Consider the following 6942-nt stretch of genomic DNA (forward strand, 5'->3'; position numbering starts at 1 on the left):
TATGAATGTTTGATGCATCCTCCACCACTTAATGCTCACAACCCATGAGGTTTGGGCCTTTTTTCTTGATTTGCATAATTCCTTTAGTGGATGAAGTGCTAAAGTAATGCAGACAGACAGCATGTGCAAATAAACAACACGGGCACAAATTCAAGTGCACCCAGGGTGTGAAAAGAGCTTCACACTGTCATCTTTGTAATTATATCATACAGTAGATGCTCTCAGAGTCTCTGGCCTCAGTTGGAGAGGTGTTCAGCTCACGTCCAGCTATTCTCATGCTGCTTGGGCTGAGGCACATGAAAACCGGTGTTCACGTTGAGTAGGAAGTGCTGAATGAAAACTGTAAGATCCGTTGGGGAAAGGGGCACTGGGGGGACAGCTCAAAGACAGAGCAATGAGTGAGACATCTGAAATAAATAAGGCTGTTTCAAGGTTGTCATTTAAAACAGTGCACTTTATACAAATTTCCCAGCATTAACTTCTCCATGCATTCTCAAAGCATAATAAATTGCTAAAGTATTTTCTTGACAAACCTGAAATGCAAGCAACAGACTTTTGGTGAAACAGCCGTGAAAGTAACCTCACCACCCAGGATCAGTGCCACAGTTCTGCTTATAAAAGAAGCACATTAATTCCAGAAAGTTAATGTCCATCCTCGGTTGTGATTGGGCCCTTAACGTTTGGATTTGAAATCCAAATCAGACTTGTGTGCAATATCAACAAAGCCTTGTCGATTGTTTATCCAAGTTTTGATTGCAGACAATGAAACCAACAATATATATGAACTACGACAGAATATTCATTTTTAAAGAACTTAACGTTACCCATTACTCAACCCTTTTTCCTAGTAATGGACTTGCATTCAGTGTTATTTACTATGTTAGAACACCTGTGTGAACTTGAGACTTTATTTGACCTTACTTAAGTAAATTTATATTTATCAACTCAATACTTTTGGGGATATGCTCAGTTTAAATTTTGGATGGAGGTCTGGATGATTTTGGAAGATGTGGAAGGCTCATTGGATCTTACTGTGGTCGAGATACTCCCTTAAACTTATGATGTACTGTAATATCCTTTTAGGAGAAAAGAATACAGAACATTCCTTTTTACAAACTGCGTTTTGTAGTCTACGGCCAAAATATGTCACTGCTGTAATTTCACTGAAAATTACTGAAGCTCAAATATCACGAAATTAAAGAAACTGCAGAATTATGTTCAATTTTGCACCTGTGAGAAATGGCCCACTGGGTCTTCCCACATTACAGACGGGAAATGGAAAACTGTGAGAAAATGCCTCAGTTCAGATATATTAACAGTGTCCACTGGCTCTATTTGCTATCTCTGGGAGGTCGAGAATTTGGGGGAGCCTGAGAAGATCAGTGGAGTTACCGTCCAGCAAGATGATTGGTATTTTTCTGTGTCTTGGCCCTTCTTCTAGATATCTGTCTTTAGAAAAACACTCTACACTTTAGAAAAAAACTAACAGCGAACTGGAAAGTTTGTGTACTGGGGTGGAAGGTCCCATGTCAAGGGTTCTCTGGGGACTTTTAGTGTTGACGCTCACATGCAGTTGTCTCTAGATGGGCCGTTGTGTGCATGTGTTAATGAAGTTCCTGTTAGGGAGAATTTAGCTCAAAGTTGTTACAGAATATGTATGTCAATGTTTTTTTGTGTTTCTGAAGACTTGGAGTAGCCAGTACAGATGTGTTTAATAAGGATTGAAACTAAACTGTGCAGGAAGGTGGCCCTGCAGGAACAGGACTGACTCATGGCAGGAGTGCCACACGTGAAATTTTGAGATAAGTGCACCCTGAGTGCATCCTTCGGCCAAGAACACAGTAACCCCAACTTTAACCCTGCCAAATGTAATCTCAAAATAACTTTCCTGAACTATACATATGTGGTTCATGGGATTTCACAAGAGCATATTGCTACCTGACATGAGGACCTGAAGGAAGACAGCAAATCCTTAGTGTGTCATTCAGGAGTGTGACTGAACATTACATTTTTTTTATTTGACAAGTCTTGTGAGATTCCCATGTACTTTCAAGCACTGTAAAAAAATAAATTAAAAAAATACAAAATACAAAATTGATAAACAAGTTTTACCATCTAGACATCATCGTGGCTCTGGTCCACATAATTCCACAGCTATTACTATCTGAAAACAGCACTACATCACTAACACACTGACTGGAGAACTGCAGAACCTTAGGGCAGAATTTTGGGACATTCAAGTCAAGTCCTTAAGGCTTATTTAAAAACGAAATGGTATGTGTGCAATTCAGTTTGACACCCCTGATCTAGAGCTTTACCATCTAGACCAGGTGTAGGCAACATTGGTCCTGGAGTGCCAATGTCCTGCAGAATTTAGTTCCAAGAAAGAGTTTAGCTGCAGCTTGCCTTAACAGACCCTCCAGGACTGAGTTTGGACACTCCTGAACCAGACGGTACCCCAGACAGTTGTGCACAACAGCAATTCGATGACTTTGAATATCATGCAGTGTGTGCCTGGCATTAGAGGAGGACTGCAGGACTCTACAGTGGGATTCAGCACATGGCCATGGTAACAGTCAGCCTTGCGAAATTTGACTTAACCTTGTCAAATGTGTATTTCATGAGAATTTTAAATGTGTCTTATTACAATTTCCATTTAGACAGCCATTCATCTCTGGTCTACTGTACTCCAACGCAAAATACTGCTTGACAGGCTATGCCCCATTATGTCATTAGTTTGTGGACCAACTGCAAAACTGTAGGGTAGCATTTGTGGCAGAGCCTTGGTTAGTCCCATTTTGCATGCTTGAGATTTGCATGCATCATTCATGCATTTTCTTCATTGAGTTTGTGAACAAACCCAAGCCTGACTCAATGCTAACCTGTCAAATGTCCATCTTGTAAGTTTTTCTTTCTGAAAAGGGTCTAAAATCAAGTCATCACTACAGCTGTAGTCCATGGGATTTACACCAACTCTAAAGTTGTGTCCACAGTTTAACCATCTATGAAATCTTCTTTATACTGTTGGGTAAATTTGCAGACCCAACAAAACCTACTGTGATGTGCCTTGAGACTGGGAAAATCCACAATAGTGGACATCATCAGCAAATTTATCTTGCACTCTATTCCTTTTGCTCTATTTTTAAGTTGAAGGATACAGTCAAGACAAGCTTTTGGAAAGTGGTGGACCAAAAGATTGATTGGACTGGTCTGCTCAGTGTAAAGTCCACCCTTTTTATCCGAGCCATTCTCTAAACACATGTTACCCTTCTTGGCAGATGACAAGTAGATGAATCCAGGTCTTCCAAGTGTTTATGCATGCCGTAGACTTTGGAAGGTTCTCTTCAACACAAAGTTTGGCAAAAAGCAGTCTTGCTTGTCAAACTTTCTAATCCCAAGTGAGAAGAAACTCAATGGAATTTTTTTTTTTTTTTTAGTTTGTTGTCCTCAATGTAGAATTCACTTACAATGGGGATTGCATTTTTGTAAAGTGCATGATAAAGTGACAAATGTGCATGATTTAATGGGATTCATTAGAGGCCAGTCTGACAGCGGCCATCGCCAAAAAGCTTCCCACGAACACAAGCAGAGCTCTGTGCAAATATGTTGCACAGAAAACAAATTAACTGCAAGCAGTCACATCTGGCCTGTAAAATGAATCAAAGAGTGGATAAACAATGAGCCATTGAGAGGGAAGAGTTCTGGAGGACACTGAAAGTGAAATGCAATGGAGAAATTAAAGACCAGTGTTAATATAATAATGGTATTCTACAATTTAAAATATCAAAAAACGTTATATTAATGGAGAATGGCTGATTTGTCTGTATGATGTTTAAGCCAGACTAAAATATACAAAATCAACTATAACACAAAACACCTGCATGTAACTGCACACACCAATTCAGGCAACTCTTAAAGGGATTGTTCAGCATTTTTTGTTGTTGTTGGTTTGTTTTTGTCATGTTTTTGTCCATATACGAGGAGAGTCAGCAGAAATATATTTCCTTACATGTATGGACAAAAACAGTGGAAATATTATTCAAAATACAGTATATGCAGAAGAAAGAAAATCATACAGACTTGGAAGGACATGAGAGTGAGTAAAACTGAATTGAAATATTTGGGTTATGTTTTCATGTTTTTAAAACGTTTGATGAAACCGCTTGGTAAAATAATTTTAATTTAGGAAATTTGTGTATTTTTAAATGAACCACTTTTGTTAAATGTAAAACCACTATTGACCACATTAACACCATTTTTGACCCTGGACCACAGAGTTTTTCAAAATGTAGGTGTATACAGCATCTGAAAACTGAATAAATAAGCCTTCCATTGATGTATGGTTTATTAGGATCTGACTATATTTGGCGAGATACAACTATTTGAAAATCTGGAATCTGAGGGTGCAAAAAAAAAAAAAAAAAAAAAACTGAGAAAGTTGCCTTTAAATTTGTCCAAATAAAGCTCTTAGCAATGCTTATTACTAAACTTAATTTTTGATTTTATGTATTGACCGTACTAAATATCTTCATGGAACATAATCTTTACTTAATATCCTAATGATTTTTGGCATACGAAAAATCAATAATTTTGACCCATACAATGTAGCACTAGTCAAAAAAAAAAACCAAACCAAATATACCCCAACGGGTTTGCCTTTCTCTAATAATTTAATTATTTTCCTTACCAATATTTCCTTTTGTTCAGTAGATTCTATGGTGCCATCGCAGTATGAGCCAATGTTTCTTAATTTTTGCATGTATTTCATTCTCTTTGGATGAATTGTTGAGGAACTGTGCTGTAGAACTTTAAGGGAACCATTTGATGACTATTTATTACGCCCTGGACTGAAAATCAAGCAGTACTCCCTTCCCATAAGCCTTTGCCTATACCCCACCATGCGTCTTATCATCTCATCTCTTCAACACCATATGTGCTTTGTTTGACTCTCCAGACGGCATAAAAAAGCCTTGTCCACCATCTCCGGACCACTCCAGCCTGCCTTTGATGGGATTACATCATCTAAAAGCTCTGTACAGTAAAATAAAACCCCTTTTTAAAGTCAGCCGTGACAAATTTCCTACGGAGCGCTAATGCAGGTAAGACAAGGTGAAATTCAAGAATTTAAAACAAGTGTAAACAAACAATCGGTTAAGGGCACAAGATGGGAAGCACAAACGGATTGAAGGATAAGTGCTGTGTTTTGATTACCCATGGGCAGGGTTAAAAAGTCAGCATGAGTGGCACTTTCCATGAACAGTGCACTTTTTTTCAGTAAAAGGTGGTGCTTTAGAAACTCTGTTACCATAAATATGTAAATACATTTTTAAAACCTGAGTTAGGCTTTGTGATTTCCATGTTTTATTTTTTCGCAACAAACATTGCTAACGCTACACTTAAAACCTTTATAATGTATATAAAGCATAATGTCAATGCATTCATTATGCCTTGCAATGCACCTTATAAATACATCGTATTATTTCATTAATAATTGTTACCTGTTTTAATATGTTATTATGCTTAACTATTCATTGTTACACCTTTAGGAAATATAATGCATTCTAAAACATGACAACAAACCTTCAAATATTAGAATGCATTTTAACTTTCATTACAAATGATGAAAAGATATAATGCATTACAATCTATATTAAGAATACCTTGTTCAAATCGCCCTTTGGTTTGATAGTCAATCACTGGTGTTGATGTTTTGATTCAGTATCTTTAACGTTACAATATTTTAGTGTACTGTATGTATGAGCAATGGTCTGATTTTAAATAGTAATTTTGACAGCTCTTAAAATGGGTCATATCATTGATTTTACCAGAGCAAATAGAAAACTCGGTTGATGGTAGGACCCAGTTATTGTATTGACGGTGCAAGGACAATGTAGCCTAAGTGTCTAAAATCCATGCACACAGTTCAGTGTGATGGTAAATTTTGCCCTCTTTAACAGTGCAGTTAAGTACGAAGCTGAACAGCACTGAAATAAAAGCCCAATAATTAACTACATTGATATAAGAGCCCATGCTTTTTTACATGCATATGACTGACAGATAAACCATGATCGAATGCACACAAGAATGTAGTTTGTTACAATAGGAATAGTAGATTTCAGGCACATTTTCGTTAGAATGAAAAAAGCCCCTTTCACACTGCACGTCGGACACGCAATATTCCCGTAACATTGCCTGGTCGCCTTCTGTGTGAAAGCAACCACGTCCCGGAATTGATTACCGAATTGAACCCGGGTCGGGGGCCTAGTAACATTGCGGTAATCGACCCGGGATGAGCGCTGTGTGAACAAAAGCCAGATCTAATTCCGTATCGAAGTGATGACGCGGGTTATCGCGCGACTCTTTTACAGGCTGTTTTGAAGGAAGATCAACATTCGCGACCAAAAAATATGTGCAAACTGTAATGAAGCAGAGATCAGTTAGTTCCTCACTTTCCGCGCTGATGCAGAGATCATTTGCTTGCTTCAGTGAAAGTATAACGTGCCAAGCGTTGTCGACTCGTACATTACACGTCACGCGCTGATGTCACGTGTCGTTACGGGATCTTCAAGGGTTGTGTGTGAAAGCACGCACATATACCGGGTCATCACTGGCAGTGTGAAAGTGCAAAATCTAGCGACCAGGGAACAATTGCAGGAACACTTTACCCCTGTATTTGCCGGAATGGCAGTGTGAAAGGGGCTAAAGAGAGCATTTTATTAAAACGTGCCTAGGCTTTGGGAATCCAAAATCAATTCCAATTCTGGAACAGAATATTTAATGTCAGGAATCGGACACTTGTTATAAAATGTACATTTCGATTCCTCTTGGATGTTGCAATTTCAAGGAATGTTCTACTTTTTATAACAGCATCAAAAAAAAGAGCAAGTCAAAAAATAACAGGGTTGCACATTAAGCTCAAATTCAGCTCTTGATACCCATTGG

The sequence above is a fragment of the Carassius auratus genome, chromosome 30 (genome assembly GCF_003368295.1).
Source record: "Carassius auratus strain Wakin chromosome 30, ASM336829v1, whole genome shotgun sequence".
Lineage (NCBI taxonomy): Eukaryota > Metazoa > Chordata > Actinopteri > Cypriniformes > Cyprinidae > Carassius > Carassius auratus.